The sequence below is a fragment of the Phyllobates terribilis genome, unplaced genomic scaffold (genome assembly GCF_046119375.1).
Source record: "Phyllobates terribilis strain yellow unplaced genomic scaffold, ASM4611937v1 Scaffold_1__5_contigs__length_1240528914, whole genome shotgun sequence".
NCBI lineage: Eukaryota > Metazoa > Chordata > Amphibia > Anura > Dendrobatidae > Phyllobates > Phyllobates terribilis.
This window is the reverse complement of record NW_027362761.1, coordinates 386,327,839-386,348,776: the sequence shown is the minus strand read 5'-3', so window position 1 is coordinate 386,348,776 and position 20,938 is coordinate 386,327,839. Positions and strand designations below refer to the sequence as shown.

Genomic DNA, 20,938 nt, shown 5'->3' with positions numbered 1-20,938 from the left:
CAATTAGAGATTGTATGTTCCTCTGGGTTCTCCGGTTTCCTCCCGCACTCCAAAAATGTACTAATAAGGAATTTGGATTGTGAGCCCCAATGGGACAGTGATGACAAGGTCTGTTGGTGCTATATTAGCAAGCGAAATAATCAATAATATATTACACAAGGCTTGTTAATAGTCTGTTACCATGGAGACTACAGGATATTTTTTAATGAAGACTGTCTATTTGCAAAGTTACTTATATTTTATTTTATATGCATTGAAGAAATAAACAAAATAGTTGTCATGTGCATGCCTGTAAGAGAAAGGAAAGGCAAAAGAAAGAAAAAGGAGAAAACATTAAGAAGAGAAGAAAAATATTATTAATGGAGTGAAGTCTTGACCTCATTATCAGTACTTTGTTAGTATTCCTTAAAGAGCCTGTCTCATCATCTAAAATGGGTAAAAATGCAAAGTGCTTGTTAAAACAAGCAACTTTGCAGATTAAGGGTATGTTCACACTGGCCGTTTTTTTCAGCGTTTTTGTAATTCGTTTTTTTATTAAAATTTTCTGCTGCGTTTTACACTACCAACGAAGACTATGAGATTTCAGAAATCTCATGCACACACATTGGTTTTTGTGTCATCAGTATTTTGTGCTTTGCATGTTTTTTTGCACAGTAGGGCATGTAACTTCTTTCAGCGTATTTTTCAGCGTTTTTAACCAATTGAAAGTAACGGGTGGTGAAAAAACGCTAAAAAACGCCTAGTGTGAACATACCCTACGTCTTAATAAAAATCCCCACTATTCTTGAGATTGGATGGATTTAGAATTTTACAGTTTACCACTTGTTACCAAGGTTATCAGCCATCTCTGCAGTGTGTCAGAGATGGTCAGTCTCCTAGGCAATTAAAATGGTGCTTGCAAGCACTGCTCTAAAGCTGTCTTGATCACTGCAAGCAGGATGACAGCGCCCGTGTGCTTCTCTGATGCTGCAAAACGTAAAGCTACAGCATAGGGTTATTTATTCAGTCTGCTACACAGTTACCGGCCATCAGACGATATCAGTGAGGTCTCATTATTATACTTCATTTTTCCATCTATTTGTGACCATTATCGACCATTATGAGTATTACATATTTGATTCTATTTCATATCACATACTTCATTTTTTTCTACTGCTAGTATTGTGACTCGTAGGTAGGCGGGTTCCCTGATGAACCTGACATATACGCAATGGAAACCCATTGGTTCCCTAACCTATTGTTTTATGTTGGGTGTCATAGGCTGCTGATTCATCAGCTTATTGCTTAATTTGCTTAATTTATAGTTCTATATTATAATTGTCTACTCGTACTGTATATCAACTAGTGGACAGCATAAGGCATTGTTTTCCCAGGATGTAGACCAGCATCACAGCCCCTAGATCTTAAAGCGTATGCCCATATAGACGGCTTGGGAGGGTTGATCTGACAGATGCCCTTTAATCTCTGGATTGATATTGGAACTAACATTGGTAAACAATAAAAATGAAAAAAAAAACACTGTTATAATTTTTTCTTCTCTTTTTGCTGCCCTCATTTTTTTCTTTCCCTCTGCCATGCCTATACCTATGCCACACTAATTAGCAGGAGTTATACAGTAGAGAAAATAGAATCAGATCCTCTTTTCAAGAGACAGATACATCCAACTTGTTATATATATTTATAATTATATATATAGTGTATATCATTGGACTTTATCTACTCTGAAAATCTATATATTGTATTTGCATGATTAAAACTTATGTTTTATTGTTTATATATATTTTTTAGCCATCATTTACCCATCCGTGTTTTAACAGAGGCGCGAAAAAATATTACTGGTATCAGTATTTTGGATCAAAGTGTCATCAGGCTATGGTCCTCCTTTTGTCCATTTTTACCATCAGTGTCATCAGTGTTTTTCACATATGGCTAAATAAATAAATAAATGCCAAAGCTTCTATTCTTTGCAATGTTAAACTTGGGCAGCACACAATGTCACACGGATGCCATCCGCGTGCTGTACTGTACGTCTTTTTCACAGATCAATAAGCTTGTGTTAGCACTTTTCATCCCTGCTGACTAAAAAACAAATGGATATGGCTGCATGAGTTTTGCACGGACACACAGTCTGTGAACAAAACTCAGATATATGAACATCCCCATAGACTATAATGGGTACATGTTGTATCCGTAAAAAAAAATGGCTAGAACTCGTAAGTGCTTAAACCCAGAGTTTTTAACTATAATTGCTTGTAGCAGCTGAGTGCACACAGTTCGGATCTGCAGCCATGCTGCTAAACTGAACTGTTAGGGAGCAGTTAGACGGCCATATAACGTGGACGATGATCGCATCCCAGTGCATGGACTGGCTGGCAGCTCTCCTGACCCGAGTGTGACAGCTACATAGAAATACATGAAGCTGTCACGCTCGGGACAGGAGAACTGCTTGCCAGTCTGAGCATTGCGATGCAGTTGACGAATCATCATCCGTGTTATATGGCCGTCTGACTGTGCCTTTAGTCATCACAAATACACCACCCCTGGCAAGCCGGAAACCGGGAGGTTGGAGAGTGGCGTGCTCCTGAAGATGGATGATGAAACAACCACTTTTAAGGTTAAGTTGTTGAATACTGATGACTATACTTATCAAAAAAATGTATGCCTCCAGTATGTAGAATGATATATGTGGTATGAGTTTGGGAGCATATTACATATGTACATTACTAATTGGAAAAAGATAGGGCTCCAGATACTGTTACTGCATCTGATATATAGCGGAAACTGTTTGTAGACTTTAAAACTTTTCTTAAAGGGCATCTGTCAGCAGGTTTTTGCTATGTAATCTGAGGTAGGGGTTAAAACACTGAAGTCAGTGATGTGTCACTTATCAGGCTATGTGCTGTGGTTTGCTTACAGAGAAGGTTTTATCATCAGGACATTATCATTGCTGTGACTAGCTGGTGCGTGGGCACTTGTCTATCCATGCCCACTCCTATGATAAGCAGCTTGTTGTCAATATACATACAGAGCCTGGTGTGAGCGGGGTTAGCTTTCTGAGCTCTGCTACATGCTAAGAACTTTAATTGTGTCACAACTGCTGCAGCCAGTAATCTAAGTGATACATCGCTGGAATCAGGGTCTCTTTGCCTAAATTATGATGAGGTAGCAAAAACAGATTCCCTTTAAAGAGCTGTATTCATGATTGATCTTCTGGATCACACAACTCTCCTGCCTCCCTGCTTCCTGCTTGCATAAATGTGTGCGCTCTTGAATGATTGACAGTTCAGACCTGCAGCAATGTGGTGCTATTGACCCAAACTGTGCACCCTCTCATGCAGCTGGCAGAGGAAACTTTGCTTCTGCAGTATCGGAAGAGCTTAGAGGCACTGAAGCTGGCAGGATCCAGTGATCCGGTCAGCTGTAGAGCAGAGCTTCGCAACTCTATAGTAAGAGCTTACAAGTGCTACACTTCTTGCATAGGGAACTGATAGACTGCAGAGGTGGCTGGTAACCTAGGCAACAAGCAGTAAACTATAGATTTAAAAATCACTCCGTTCTTGTAAACAATTTTTAATAGGAGGTAAATTACAAATTTGTTTTTACAAGTACTTTCCAATTGTACCTGTTGATGATGATGATGATAAAACATCTGATGATGATGATGATAAAACATCTTTAATGTTTATACGAGTTCAGGAGCGAGTTTGGCTATCTTATCCATGGCAGTAATTCCAATAAGAATTGCTATTCATGTAATTGTATAATATATTTGTTTTTAAAGAATCCATTTAAAATGCTGAACAGAATGTTTTAAAATGCACATTTTTAGTGTAAATGAAATAATTTTTCTTGTTTAGAGGAGCCTGGCATATTGATAACATGCAGAAAACAAATATTTCCTCTTAGAGAAATTACAGAATGAAACCATCTGCACCATATCAGATAAGGATGCGATCGATTGATGTGAAAATAAATCAATGCGTTCCTTTAGAAAATTGGAACGTTACAAAACTGGCAGAATCCCATGTGCACAATGAATCCTTGAACAAATAACAATTTCCACCCACGTGACTTGGCAGCTTTACATAAGCAAGGCATGTCTGCAAATAAGGATTCTCGTAAATTAATGCATTAAATGCGGAAACCTAATCTGAATTATTGCTCTAATGTGAAACAGTTATTTATTGGCATGGACGTATAATTGTATATTGAGATGCACTGAATACGCTGAATAAAAAAAATGAATAATGAACTCTTATGAAATATTCCTTGCTTTTTACGTTCCCAGTCTCCATTCAATGTAACACCTGCTTTCAGGTTTTTTTTTTATACATTTCTTTACATTTCAGTGTCAATTGTTAAAAATTGTAGCTGTAAAAAAAAAGCATCCAAAATTCTAAAGGAAAAAAAATATTTAAATTAATATTTGATTGGTACGGTATTCTGTGTCTCATAGTTATTGCAATAATGGACATAATTTTAAATCTGAGAATTAATTCTATAATTTTACTAGAAATTTTTTTTTAGAAGTCCACATACAGTAAGTTGTTCTTCTCTGTCATTTACCAACACATTTTTCTTGAGTGGCTCCTGGAGTCTGCATGGTCAACTGCAATATTCATTTAAAGGGAATGTGTTACCGGAAAATGGCTTACTATATTAATCAAGCATTAATCAAGTTTTTTATATAAAGTGTATTTTTTATACATTTGGGAATTTTTTTTTTTATATATTATGGTAACTGACGTTATAACAGATAGACACTAAGATCACTTTTCATTTTCAGCGATCATCTTATTATCATTACAGACAGGATTACAATAGCAGGTAATACCTATATATATAGATAGTACAGGATCTACCATTCACAGTAGATAATAGTCATGGTTCAATTTCCCTCCCTGCTCACTGACCTCTGCACAGGTCACAGAGAATGCCTAGTACACTCTTCTATAAGTTAATGAACATCTCCTGTCCATTGCTGTTTATGATCTATGTGGTTGCTGTAAAGCATATCTCTAAAAGCTGCTAACACCATCTCAAGCAAGATAGCTGCCCCATAATCATGTAGCAAGAATAGAAAACAAATCAGAAGATAAAATCAGTTAAGAAAAAAAAATACATTTCACTATCTGCTTGTAATTAGTAAATAAATCTGCAGTTAAAAATACCACTTTAGCACACTAAGGCTATGTTCACACATCATGTTTTTTTCAGCAGTTTTTTATGCGTTTTTTATGCAAATTTTCAGCTGCGTTTTACAGTACCAACAAAGTCTATGAGATTCCAGAAATGTCATGCACGCATCATGTTTTTTTTTATTAGTATTTTGTGCTTTGCATGTTTTTTTGCAAAATAGAGCATGTCACTTCTTTCAGCGTTTTTTCACCCATTGAAAGTAATGGGTGGTGGAAAAAAACGCACCAGGTGTCAGGTTTTTCAGCTTTTTTTTGTGCCAAAACCAGAATGAGATTTTTTTTTTTCACTGAACTTTATGTACATGCATCAAAGAGACAAAAGAACGGTGAAAAAAATGCTGCAAAAAAGCACCAAAAAACAAGCCAAAAAAAATCCTGAACAACCTCCTGGCAAGAGATCAGATTTTGCTGCAGAAAAATAAAACGCTGAAAAAAACATGCTGTGTGAACATAGCCTAAGTGTTGTTAAAGATATATTTATTAATAATGAAAATGGAAATAAATAAATAAATCATACAAGGATGACAGAGGTTAAATCTCCCAATACTAAATAACATCACTTTAGTATTTGCTAAATAGTCCTAAAATAAAACATGTACGGTAATACGATGCAACTAAATTGTACATGAATATATAAAAAAATATGTGCAAATAATAACACTAACAATTAATTGCAAATTAAATAAATAACCTTAATTCATAATTGTGGACGCAGCCCAAGATGATAATCTACTCAGCCTTTTCCAGGACTCTCACAAGGCTTTATGAACTGTGGATCCCAATGATTTTCCAACTAATAGTTGCTTGATTACACAATTGTCCATAACTTTCAAGTATGGATGTAGAAATTAAATTGTTAGCATTATTTTCAATCTGCACTTTGTGCTCATGATTGGAGATTAGAACAATGCTGCTAGTCCACATATAGTGATAAGTGGGTACACCCCAACAGATTTGCCAGAAAACCTTTACTCTCCTTTCAGAATCAACATTTTTTATGGGACACCATAGAATTGTTCAACCCCATATAATTTGGGGTTATTCCCCACTCACACACACGCCACATCACTGCAGAGGACTGCAGGTACACTAAATTGAGCTAGATCCAGATTCAGAGCATCAAAAGTTTCAGAACATCTATGAAAGTTATGTAACAAATGACTTGCAAACTTGTGCTCATTTCCTAGGAAACCAGTCACCTCTTGTAGACTGCAGAGGTGGCCAGTAACCTAGACAACAAGCAGTACACTATAGAATTAAAAAACCCTCTGTCCTTGAGAAAATAGATGATTTAAGAGGTAAATTATTTGTACAAGCACTTTGCAATTTTACCCATTTAAAAAGTTGTGACAACCCCTTTATGATTATGACTGTTCTATGAAATTACAGTTAAAGGGGTTTTCCCATAAACAAAAGTTCATTTTAATCAATGGCTGTGCCTGACCGTGTACGGAACATGGTCTGATCATACCACAGCTCCTGAGCAGAGGAAGAAGCTAAAGAGAGTATACAGACAGGACAGCACACGATAGCAGAGGATGAGGTAAAAGATTTTTAAAAACAGGTAGTGAAATGTTTTACCTCACAAAATGGATCCTCTGCAATCCCGTGCTTTAATATCTGTATTGTCTTTTGCTTCCTCCCCTGCCCAGGAGCTGTGGTATGATCAGACCATGTTCCGTACACTGTCAGGCACAGCCATTGATTAACATGAACTTTTGTTTATGGGAAAACCCCTTTAAAGGGAACCTACCACAGGAAAAATGCTATTAACCTGCATATATGGGGTTAATAGTGTTCTGAAACTGCCCAGCTCCCCCACTGGTGCGAGGAAATTAACTTTATTTCCCACCTGCAGTGTTTGGCGTTCATTCTCGGGAATGGCGCCAGCGTGGGTTCAGTCACCACTCTGTATATAGAGAACGGCAGCTGTAACTGCGCCCCCGGCACTGACTGACAGTTCACTCAGCATTAGAGCTGGCTGTCAGTCAGGGCTGGGGGAGCTTTTACAGCCACTCTCTACATATAGAACGGTGACCGAACCCACGCCGGCGCCACCCCTCGTGACTGAATGCTGAACGCTGCTGGGTGGAATAAAGTTAATTTCCTCCCAGCAGTGGGGCTCTCAGTGCAGGCGCCAGGCAGGTTCAGAACGCCATTAACCTGCAGATTAACCCCATATCTACAGGTTAATAGTGTTTTTTTTCACACGACAGGTTCCCTTTAAAATTACAAAAGTGCTGGGCTTTGCTTTCTGCTCAGTGTTGGTTTAATACCATGACTCTAAATTTACTAAAATATTTAAATGTGTCTCTTGTTGAGATTTGTTCTTGATATCTTTGATGTAGGTAATTTCTACCAGATATTCCTTTTAATGAAGTGGTAATGTTCTGTGTACTGCTTCTTGATTTTTAAAAGATTCCATCTAAGTTTAATTCCTCCCTGCTGAGAGTCATATGAAGTAGAAATGGCGTTAAATTGCCCTGTTTACAAGAGAATCAGCAGTAATAAAGATTTTTTTGAGCATCGGTATTTAGGTGAGCTAACAAAATAGACTGTGCAGATTAACTGATGTTTCCGCTTTTTATTTCAAATCATAGAAATTTCACTTATGAACAAAGTCATTTTTGCAGCAATGTTAAAAAATGTTTGACACGTGTTACAATGCACCCAGAAATGTTCCAGCAGAGCAGGAATTAATCTGAACGATAGCTGCTCTTATTTTTAAGCATTTTTCTAATTATAAAGTTAAAATACTAGCCCATTTCCATTGTAATTGGTTACGTTTTTGATGTGAAGTCTGCATTCTAAGTAGCCATGGGAAATCCACACACCTTGAATAATAATGCAAGCATGGAGTGTTCTTTTCTATGCAGGTTTTGTTTTTCAGGGACATTGTACTAGTTTGTATTTATGTATACAGTCAGTTCTTGAACTTGATGTTTTGAAAGTGGGAAATATGGGCAAGCATAATATTCTGAGCGACTTTGACTAAATTGTAATAGCTAGACAAGTGGGTAAGAGTAGATGCAAAACAAAGTACTTTGACTTCTAGAAACGGTAGTTTATTCAGTAGGTCACAGGTCTTGGTGAATATATGGACAATGGTACAGAGGTTAGAAATTGCCGGAAGACACTTGTAACAGTGAGGACCAGGATCATGGGGAAAGCTGGATAGTGGGCAGGCAAGTGGAGCAGAACACACCAATAAACAAAGAGCCAGTGGAGATGACAAACTCATGAACTGAAAAAGTATAGCCAGTTTAGGATTGCTGTAGTATAATGTGAACAAGTTCCTATTTTCATTATTTTTACAGCGGACAAAAGGGCTAATCAACAAAAAAAAATAGATTGCAGCTGACAGCATTTGTGATCAGACACCTGTATAGATGATACACTCTGATGTAGTGGTGTTGTTGAACTGTGAACTAGTCCAAAGATGAATTTGTAATGCTTACTGCAGACTAAAGTTTAACTGAAAGGTCTAAGGTAAAAAGTAGATGCAGATTGCAGACTAAAGGTTAACTGAAAGATCTGAGATAAAAAGTAGAAGTAGATTGCAGAAATCACAGGAGTTTGCAGAGAAGATAGCTAGCTTTCAGAACTGATGAGGAAACCTCAGAAGCACACGGAAACTGAATTATCTATCTTACCTGATATTTAGACCCAGATGAGTGTTTGTCATGCTTAAAAGGCTTTGCATGATGATGTCACTGAGGTACGTAGGGCAACTTGTAAAATCCAACCTGGAACACAGCAAAGAGTGGCGGGAATGGGGCAAAGGAGCAGAGTCTGGTCCTGGAGCCAAGAGAGCTATGTATTCAGATGCAACAATGGAAACAGGATTGGTTGAATGATAACAGCAGGAGGAATCAGGAACATGGGATCAGATGAAGCAGAATTGAGGAAACAGCAGCTGGTGTGACAGGATTGTAAATTACAAGGAAGCAAAGGATCAGCATTATAGCGAAGTTAATTTAGTGATATAATACAGCTGAGTTTATCATAGAGATTAATGCAATGCTGAAAGTGATATGGCAAAGTTGACTCAGTGAAATAGACCTGAGTTTGTCACACTGTAGATTATAGCAGAGCTAGTCAGCAGTATTAATCTGCTGCCATAGCTGGCCTATAAGGCCTAAGATCATGACATCAGAACTGCTCGCAGCACAACTTACTGCATATGGATCCATGTAGCTCATGCTGATCCCTGAGTTGCTTATGCCGATCAATGTCTACCTCCAAAAATGCCTACAATAGGCAGTCCTCTGATGCCTCAATCTTTCACCCAATTACAGGTGACAGGTTCATTCTGGTATGGTAGGTAATAAACCGCAGTACGTAGCCTTACATCCCATTTAGGCCTATAAATAAGAAAAAAAAAATGTTTGTCCCAAATTCCCTTGGGAATGTTTCAGCACATGCGATCAAGGTCACGACAAGACCCCATTGCTCTAAGAGGTAAAATAAGTAAAGAGGCATCATGAAGCAACATCCATGACACCTCTCTGATAAATATACAATATATATACACACGTACTGCTATGGTACAGAGTACAAAGTGACTTTAACCATTAGAGCCCTATCATCAAAAAAATTGACAGGCTCCTAGTCCCTGCAGGAGTTCTAGGCTTCAGCCTATTTGACCTTATGAATAATATGGCTCTGGTCATTAGTTCATATTTCTTATATTGAACCTCAAGTTACCTAATCATTTTTATTCACAAGGTTCCTATAATCCATATTTAAACATCTGCTTGACCTTATATTCTTTCTACATTTTTTCCAATGACTGTCATGTAGACTACAAATGTGTGGCTCGTCATGTGCATGGATCATTTCTCTGCATTAGCTATATGACAATACAGTTCCTTATATCGTCTCACCTCCAAAGGGCAACAATAATATTTTTGTAGATCATTTTTCAATTCGTAAGTGCTGCCTAATTCAGTACATAAAAATGAGACATACATCATAAACTCCTTTAACATTGCTTTGGATATTCTGCCTCGTTCACTGATGTTTTAGCATATTTTGTTATCCAGCTGTCATCTTTTTTGATATTCCATTAGATTGTGAGATACCTCAGTATCAGATATGAATGATAGTTTTTAATTATGGTCCTATCAACAGTGTCAGAATTAAACAGGTGTCTAGAAAAGTGCCATATTCCCACCAGCTTTCCAATAAGTCTGTGTGATCACTTAAGTGACTAAATAGGCCAGATAATTCTATGTATTGCTTCAGTAGGAACTTGAGTCAAAAGAGAACATTTCGTATGCAGTTAAAACAAGAAGAGATCAAAGCTTGCTTTAATCTTGAATCATAATCATGAAGAAATGCCCTTTCATCTCAGAACTATCATTTCCAAACCTTATGAAATTCACCGATATGTGTATAAAACCTTTCGTCATGAAGGAATGAAGTCTGTTCCCTTTGTAGAACTTTCTAAGTGTTATGGTCAACATTACCGTTGTGATTATTGAGTACTGAGCATTTCAAACAAACTTATTTTTGCATGAAATATCCTTACATTTACAGTTGTGTTCATCGCTGCTTTAGCTAATATTTAGTCAAGGACTTTAATTTCTCTTCTATCAAAAAAAATTCAATAGAAGATTGTAACATGCTAGGAAAACTGTTGTTGGGCTCCAGTTTACTTCACAAATACTGGGTGGCCACACATAGTATCGCAAACTCAAGTTGTTTTTAAAGCTGATAATTACACAGTTGTCAAGATATGTCTAGCCAAGTGTAAAGAGAAGAAAGGACAAATCTGTGTATGACTTTTCTTTATTATCATAACTTTGTTAAACATCTTGAAGATCTATTACTAGGGATGAGCGAACCCTTGGAAGTTTGGGTTTTGTTACCCGACCTGAACTTTAGTCAAAAAAAAAAAAAAAACTGGAAAAAAAAACAAAAAAACTCTCTTCTCTCTCATCCCCGGACTTCTCTCGGAATGTCGAACATTAACACGGACTTCCGGGAGAAGTCCGTGTTTGGAGTTTAGCGCCGGTACAAACCCCGAGCTGTTATACATCTCCAAATTGGAATCTCCTGCATTGTTTTATAGGGTAAGTAAAAACAATTAAAAATACCCTTTCAGCAGGATTTAGCAATATGCAGTAAAGGCATGGCCATAATGGTGCTGTTATACAGATAAAATCAATACCTTTAGTGAAGAAATCCGCTTTGTGGTTGTTCTCTAATCTGCATTTGAAGTTTTCTGGTACTAATCTTTAGGTGCACAGGGGTGGGACTGTGATTAGGGTCTTTGGTTCCTTCTCTTGCCCCTCCACCTTCCTCTGGTGTCTATATAACAGATCATTGCTTTATGAGTAACCTACCTCCTGTATCAAATCTCATGTCGGCATTGTCCTTGCCGCGGACTTTGCGTTCGCAGATTGATCTCCTGGCAGCCTTCAGTAAAATGGCACCAGTGGTGGTGCTTGCACAGGTTGACTTCCTGGCGGTATTCAGTAAAAAGGTGCCGATGGCAGCGCATGCGCAGATTGAGATCTCAGCTCACTGATGACCACCACGAGAACAATCTGCGCACGTACCGGCAGCGGCAAGGACTGGTGCAAAATTTCATACAGGAAGCAGTTCGCTCAAAAAACAGTGTCCTGTCACACAGACACCTGAAACAGGCAGAGGGGCCAGGGCAAGAGCTGAATTCCCTACCCTCAGTCCTGCCTGTGCACCTAAAGCGATTAAAGAACAACCCCAAAGTGGATTTCTTCAGTAAACATATTCATTTCTTCTGTATAACAGCGCCATTATGGCCATGACTATTTTATATTGCTAAATCATGCTGACAGTTTCTCTTTAAGGCCAGGTTTAGATGAACATAGGTCAAATTGTCCGATTTTCATGCAAAAGCCTCAGATGATTTACATCCGTATTGACATCCGTATTTTATCTGCTTCTCCATTTTTTAATATCCATGTGACATCGGTGTGGCATCCATATTTATACTGCACATCAGCATTTTAAAATGCACTTGATTAACTACAATTTCCTCTGTGAATATTGGCAATGATCCATGATAATCGAATGTTATATGGATGACCTGTGGTGTATTCAATTTTCTACGTCATCTGAACAGCCCTATTGAGTTACATTGGTCAGTGTGCTGCCCGATTGTTACACCGACAGCACACATATGTTTAATACACTCGTCTGGATGAGCCCAAAGGTTGTGTTCTCACGTAGCATAAATTATGCATTTTTTCTGCTGTTTTTTTCACTAAGAAAATCTGCGGCATTTAACTGTCCAAGCAAAGTAGAAGTGATCTCTTGAAAACTCATGCTCACTGTGCATTTAAAGACGCTGTTTAACCTGTTTAACTGAGCATTTTTGGTTCTCTATAGGCTTCTATGATGAGCCTGGAAAAAAAGCATGTAAAAACGCATATATAAAAATGCAGTTGCATTTTTAAGTGCACAATCAACTAATTTTTATAATATGAAAAACGCATTAAAAATTCTGCATTAAATCTGCACCAAAAATACATCACATAAGGGACAAAAGAGTAGATAATTGCATATCTGCAGAATACATGCAAATAAGTAGCTGAAAAAAGAGAGCATTTATGCCACATCTGAACACAGCCTGAAGGGAACCTGTTATGTTGTACATGCAGTCCAATCTGTAGACAACCTTATATAGAGCAGAAAAGCTGAGCAAATTTATATATACACTAGCTGTACTACCCGGCTTCACCCGGGTTAATAACTGTTGTTAGCAAAATAGAATGTGTTAACAAAAATTTATTCTCCGCACAAAAACCACAAAACAAATAGATAGAAAGTTAATTGGCCCTTGAGGAAGCAGCTCTTGTTTTCATGTCTGCAAGCCTCGCTTCCCTTTCCTCAGAAAGTTCATTGGCCCTTGAGGAAGCAGCTCTTGTTTTCATGTCTGCAAGCCTCGCTTCCCTCTCCTCAGAAAGTTCATTGGCTCTTGAGGAAGCAGCTCTTGTTTTCATGTCTGCAAGCCTCGCTTCCCTCTCCTCAGAAAGTTCATTGGCTCTTGAGGAAGCAGCTCTTGTTTTCATGTCTGCAAGCCTCGCTTCCCTCTCCTTAGAAAGTTCATTGGCCCTTGAGGAAGCAGCTCTTGTTTTCTTGTCTGCAAGCCTCGCTTCCCTCTGCTCAGAAAGTTCATTTGCTCTTGAGGAAGCAGCTGCTGTTCTCATGTGTGACATCCTTGTTTCTCGGTCTTCACATTTTTCATTGGCCCGTAATGCAGCTTTTCTTTTCGCATCAGCTGACATTCGTGCCATGAAATTCCTTTTGTTATGAGGCATTATTGTGGTAAAAATAGTCTGTAACTGGCAGTTTCTTTATCCTCTCACATAGAAGTAATGTGACTGACATCAGCCTTTCCACCAACACACCCTAACTGACATCTTACTACCTTACACAAGCTTCGTTCTACTGAGAATGTCCTTTGTTGCCTATATTAACCAATCACAGCTCAGATTAATTAACTGTAGCAAAATAGTAGCTGAGCTGTGATTGGTTGCTATTAGCAGCCTGATAAATCTTTGTGAGATAAGTTTTGTGTGTTCTGAGGGTGGTATATGTGTTCAAGCACGTGGTAGTGTGTGGCGCATTTTGTGCGTGTGTTCATATCCCCGTGTGTGGAGAGTATGAGTATCCCATGTCGGGGCCCCACCTTAGCAACTGTACGGTATATACTCTTTGGCGCCATTGCTCTCATTCTTTAATTCTCCCTTGTTCACATGTGGCAGCGGTCAATTTGCCTCCAACACTTTTCCTTTTACGTTTTCCCCATTATGTAGATAGGGGCAAAATTGTTTGGTGAATTGGAACGCGCGGGGTTAAAATTTCGCCTCACAATATAGCCTATGACGCTCTCGGGATCCGGACGTGTGACTGTGCAAAATTTTGTGGCTGTAGCTGCGACGGTGCAGATGCCAATCCCGGACATACACACATACATACATACATACAGTGGTGGCCAAAAGTATTGGCACTCCTGCAATTCTGTCAGATAATACTCAGTTTCTTCCTGAAAATGATTGCAATCACAAATTCTTTGGTATTATTATCTTCATTTAATTTGTCTTCAATGAAAAAACACAAAAAGAATTGTCCTAAAGCCAAATTGGATATAATTCCACACCAAACCTAAAAAAGGGGGTGGACAAAAGTATTGGCACTGTTTGAAAAATCATGTGATACTTCTCTAATTCGTGTAATTAACAGCACCTGTAACTTACCTGTGGCACCTAACAGGTGTTGGCAATAACTAAATCACACTTGTAGCCAGTTAACATGGATTAAAGTTGACTCAACCTCTGTCCTGTGTCCTTGTGTGTACCACATTGAGCATGGAGAAAAGAAAGAAGACCAAAGAACTGTCTGAGGACTTGAGAAACCAAATTGTGAGGAAGCATGAGCAATCTCAAGGCTACAATTCCATCTCCAAAGACCTGAATGTTCCTGTGTCTTCCGTGCGCAGTGTCATCAAGAAGTTTAAAGCCCATGGCACTGTGGCTAACCTCCCTAGATCTGGACGGAAAAGAAAAATTGACGAGAGATTTCAACACAAGATTGTGCGGATGGTGGATAAAGAACCTCGACTAACATCCAAACAAGTTCAAGCTGCCCTGCAATCCGAGTGTACAACAGTGTCAACTCGTACTATCCGTCGGCATCTGAATGAAAAGGGACTGTATGGTAGGATACCCAGGAAGACCCCACTTCTTCCCCCGAGACATAAAAAAGCCAGGCTGGAGTTTGCCAAAACTTACCTGAGAAAGCCTAAAACGTTTTGGAAGAATGTTCTCTGGTCAGATGAGACAAAAGTAGAGTTTTTTGGGAAAAAGCATCAGCATAGAGTGTACAGGAAAAAAAAAGAGGCATTCAAAAAAAAGAACACGGTCCCTACAGTCATACATCCCGGAGGTTCCCTGATGTGTTGGGGTTGCTTTGTTGCCTCTGGCACTGGACTGCTTGACCGTGTGCATGGCATTATGAAGTCTGAAGACTACCAACAAATTTTGCAGCAAAATGTAGGGCCCAGTGTGAGAAAGCTGGGTCTCCCTCAGAGGTCTTGGGTCTTCCAGCAGGACAATGACCCAAAACACACTTCCAAAAGCACTATAAAATGGTTTGAGAGAAAGCACTGGAGACTTCTAAGGTGGCCAGCAATGAGTCCAGACCTGAATCCCATAGAACACCTGTGGAGAGATCTCAAAATGGCAGTTTGGAGAAGGCACCCTTCAAATATCAGGGACCTGGAGCAGTTTGCCAAAGAAGAATGGTCTACAATTCCAGCAGAGCATTGTAAGATACTCATTGATGGTTACCGGAAGCGGTTGTTCGCAGTTATTTTGGCTAAAGGTTGTGCAACCAAGTATTAGGCTGAGGGTGCCAATACTTTTGTCTGGCCCATTTTTGGAGTTTTGTGTGAAATGATCAATGATTTGATTTTTGCTTCATTCTCTTTTGTGTTTTTTCCTTGCAAGCAAATTAAATGAAGATAATAAGACCAAAGAATTTGTGATTGCAATCATTTTCAGGAAGAAACTGAGTATTATCTGACAGAATTGCAGGGGTGCCAATATACACACACATTCAGCTTTATATATTAGATTTGTGGTGGGAAAATCAATACAACTATTGTTTTATTTTCGATGCTCAAGAGTCCAGTGGGCGGTCCCATACTGGAAAGTCTGTCAGTCACTGAACTGGACCATCCACTCCTAAGCATAGAAAGAAAGAGAATTTTAGGAATAAGATTCAAGAAACAAACAACGTATGATTTTATAGGGTCCCAATGGTAAAGAAAAAAGAAGAAATAAGCCATATAAATTTTAACTTTTATTCCTATAGCTAAGAACAATACCCTAATCTGTTTATCCCTACCTGGCTGCCGGAGCAGTTGGCACCCTACTAATAATAAACGCAATGGCGACCCCACTCCTCATCGTCTGGCCCTGCCATGGTCCCTAATTGACCCTATGTAATAGCAGTCTGAATTAGCAGAAATAAGATTGAGGGTAGAAAATTGATATGCCAAAAATTGTCTCATGTGAAGGTGCATCATTTTTGTAATGGATAAGGAATTTTATTAATAAGATACAAGTTATACTAAAGGTGCGGAATATCTATCCTATCTATCTATCTATCTATCTATCTATCTATCTATCTATCCATCCACCTATTCTGTGTATTTAATTGACATATAATAACACAGTATTTCAGGGCTTTCATCGTTGCTCTATACTTGGATACAATTGGTTGAGCTATGAAGTGTTCACTATGCCCGTGTACAGTAAACCTGAAATTGCCATTTCTACCAGAATTACTTGCACTTTCATGCTCAAAATGGAAAAGATATTTTTTGCCATTTTGTTTTCGAGCAGTGACAGTATCTTTTGCATTTCAATAACTTGTTTGCCCTAAAGCGACAAAAGGGGTAAAGTCAAAGAAAGTCAAAGATTTACGTTTATATATTTTTCGTCTTCTATGGGCAAGTGCTGAGTGACACAACTTCCCAATCAAAAGTGAGAACTAGCCTCAGGCTGCAAAACCTGTAAAATATAATTCAAAGAGAAATATGCATTAGGCGATCAGACATAATGTGCTAAACACATCACAGAAATGATGTAGAAAATTCTCTTGTAGAATGTTGTTCATATTGCTGAGAATGATAAGATTCACATCTCGTAAGACTCTTATGTTATCATTCATTTTACTATAGTGCACATTGGGCATATTGTATAGATTAGGTATCTACAGTTGTGCTCAAAAGTTTACATACCCCGGCAGATTTTTTGCTTTCTTGGCCTTGTTTCAGAGAATATGAATGATAACAGAAAAACTTTTTCTCCACTCATGGTTATTAGTTGGGTGAAGCCATTTATTGTCAACTACTGTGTTTTCTCTTTTTAAATCTTAATGACAACCAAAAACATCCAAATGACTCTGATCAAAAGGTCTAGCCACATGTTCCTCCATCAGCAGCCATTTTGAAAACAGGATTACTGTGTAGTCTGTAAGGAAAGCTGAACTAATAAGTGCAAGACGAAACCCTGTCATGCCTATGTTATAAGTAGGTGCCACAAAATCATGTCCTCAACACATTTGTTTAAATTAAAATAAAAAGGGCAATTCATCAAGACCAGCGATTCATTCACCGTCTTGATGGGGGGACGTTTTGGAGCTGACGCTCCTGATTCATTGTGTGGCACACGCCATTTATCAAACACTTCTTTCACTTCCCCCTGCCTTATAAACTTGTCATCCACTGTGAAAAAGCAGCTGAAGTCTGTCTTCCTCAGAGGAAGTAATCTGCAAGTGTCATGTGACACAGCCCATTATCTTCTATGGAGGGGGGAGCAGCTTTATTTCACATCAGAGGTTAATTCAGATCAACACAGCTCAGCTCTGCTGCATAATGTCCTCTGTGTTGTTGCAGCTTGTGTCTGTAAGCTAAGAAATGAATGAAGAGAAATAATTCCTGTGCTGTGCTGTAATGTCTATGGGAGAAATTACTGCAACTCATCTCAATGGATTGCAAATTACAGAATGAGCATGGAGAGGGGAAAGCTGGATATAAGTCACATAATGGCCAGAAATGGTGCTATTCCTCGTGTTCTCACACAGGACGCCTTATTCTGAAAGCAGTTACTCTTTAAGGTCAACATTTATCAATTTAGTTGATAGGAGGTTGCTTGTAACAGATCTTTGCCTTGTTTTTGCAACACTTTGATGTTGGCGAGATTGGTTGTTTTAGGCATCTTTGAATCCCTCATGTAGTAATTGAATTAGGTTACTAAGTATGAAATGACCTGCTCACAAAGTATTTTAACCAGTTCAACTCCACGCCATTTACCCCATTCTTGATTAGGCACATTTTTAGCTTTTTTTTCATACATGCTTTTTAAAGAACTGTTAATTATTTTCATGTTCGAATATTCATGTAAATTTTGCGTAATTTTTTCATGATACTTGGGGCTTCCTTTTTAAGTCACTGTCATGTTATCTTCTTTTTATTTTTTTGGATAATATCAGGCAATATCAATGGAAAAATTAGGGAACTAAGGGTCTGTTTTTCCCACTTTTTTATGAGCACATAGGACCATTAAAATACAGTTTGCCATTCTGTAAGAATTATTTTTATATATCGGACATGTTTTTTTAAACCGGGATGGGGCTAGTAACAGCGATATGGATTGACAGAGGCATTTTTATTTATTTGTGTATTTATTTATTTATTTTACACCTGTTTTTTATTTATTTATCCATTCATTCATTTATGTAAACATTTTGACCCCCATTAAAGTCATAAAAAAGACCTTTGGGAAAGGGGTGGTGGGAATATTTAAATATTGAAATCTTTTAATTTCCATGTTATTTCCCTTGGAACTGGGCCTGGGACATTAACTCTAGTTCCTGCTGGCTGCATAGCAGAGCTGTTTGGATCTCCTATGACCCAGCAGCTCGCGCTCCTTCCTCCAGCTCCTTCCAACGATCACTTGATGTCAGTGCACCCTATTGCTGCACACACAGTACTTGTTTAGCGCTGCATTTACAGTGATAGAGAAGGCACTAGCAGTAAAAAAAAAGTCTGTGCCTTCTCAATGGGAACTCCGCCTGCCTCTGACAGCTGGATACCTTCTCCCACAGTTTCACATGTAGATGCGCTACAATACAGTGACATTTTAGAATGTCACTTTATAGCACTAAGACGTGATGCCTCTGGGCCAGTCAAGCCAGAAGGTACCATAATTGGCATATAGTGCAGATTTTGAAGCAGCTCATGAATATAAATACAATGATAGCTGCTTTAGCACAATATTTTAGACATCTTCTATATGCCTAATAATTAGAGATGAGCAGATCTGGCAAAATTTGAATTTTCCAGATTTTATTAACGAATTTGCTTCACAGTGAAGTTATTCTCCATGAATTGAATGTCCCTTATTATGCTATCCAGACCACATAGCATTTTAAACGTAATATGAAAAAAATAACTAAACTTACTGCTCACCTCTCCGGCCCCTCCACACCTTGCCATCCCTGTCTATAGCTTTGTACATACAGAGCTTGGTGTGGGCGGGGTTAGCTTTCTCAGCTCTGCTGCATGCTAAATCGAAAAACTCTGATTGTGGCCGTAAACTAATACATTAACATATTGATACATTGTTGGATTCTGGGTCTCTTTGCCTACATTGGGCTGTTCTCAGACAAGGGAGCAAAAATCTGCTGACAGATTCCCTTTAATAATCACTGTGGGTTGTAGCAATTTTAGTGGACGTCTGTTGACTTGAATTAGACAATAGAGACGGGGGATGTGAATAGTAAAGTTGCTCCCATCCAGCCTCGCCTGCACTCGCTATTTACAATGACAGCAGGTGTCGGCTGATGCGGGTAGTAGTCTCAACAGTCGGGTCACTGTCACAGCTGCGAGATCACTGTGACATCTGACAGCGTGATCCCACAGCGCCCTGACCCGCGGTAATGATGTTACCGCCAATCAAAATCCGTGGTTCCCGCGCTGTCACGCAAATGACAGCGCGGGAAACCAGGTATGTTCTGGTACCCGAACCCAAACTTTTATTAAACTGTTAGGCTTTTGCCCAAACCTGCCGGACCCGAACAGTCAGGTGTTTGCCCATCACTATTAGTCAACAAGAGTTTTAAAGGAAAGAGAACAAAGAATAAGAAGTGAATAAAAATATACATGTGAAAAACACAGCGCAACAGCTTGTCTGAAGTTATATTTAATCTGGGAAAACCTGGTTAATGCTGCAGAAGCCAAAATTGTACTCGGCAAGGAATAATTCCACAAATAAAAAGTAGTCAGGTTGGTAAATATTAACTCAGACCAGTAATTTGCAGAAGAAGTGCACGGTTGTTTCTACAGATTATTACGCAGTCTACCTGGTACACGTTTTTTCAGCTGTGGGTTATTCGCTTAGGCTCAGTTCACCTGTTCATTCTTTCTGTTTGTTACGTTTAGAAATGACAAATAGAACAGGAACGAACATCCTGCGGATTTCTGTTACAAATGGAAGCAGAGGGCCCCATTGATTTATATGGGGTTCAATTGGTTTCCATTTGTTGTTAATTTTTAGAACAGAAGAAAAAGTTCTACATTGATGAATTTTTCTATATTAAACAGTTACACCAAATATTCTTAAAATAAATGGAACCAAATAATAGAGTGGAAGGAAAACAAGTGACTATGCTGAAGATGTAGTCTTATATGGGAATTTTAGAAAACACCACAATCAGACTTGAGGTATAGGGAGATTTGTAAAACTATCTAAAAGAAAGATTGTTTTAGTTGCCCATAGCAACCAATTAAAATACAACTTTCATTTTGTATCCTGCTCTTGAAAAATGAAAGCTGCACTGTGATTGGTTGCTTTAGACAACAACGCTTTTTTTGTTTCAGAAATCTGCCCCAATGTCATTTGAATTATAGTCAGATCTAGTATAGAATACATTTTTTCTCTCTTTTTTCCTTTATTGTCATGGATCCAGTTGCTTTGATGACAAGAAAAGTTAAGCCTGGAATGCCGATTTTGCCATAAGAATCACCGAAAGACTGATATGTTAAGTCAAAGGATAAGTCAGATTTCTTTGGGATTAATTTAAGTATGTTATTATTATTATTATTATTATTTATTTATTGTTATAGCACCATTTATTCCATGGCGCTTTACATGTGAAAAGGGGTATTCATAGCAAAAACA

The 20,938-nt window shown here is 38.4% G+C and overlaps 1 protein-coding gene across 1 annotated transcript in view; it reads left to right on the top strand.

The window, feature by feature from the left end:
- The window catches only part of CHSY3 (chondroitin sulfate synthase 3), a 472,099-nt gene that overhangs the window by 44,150 nt on the left and 407,011 nt on the right, over nucleotides 1-20,938 (top strand). The gene's annotated exons all lie outside the window — the stretch shown is intronic.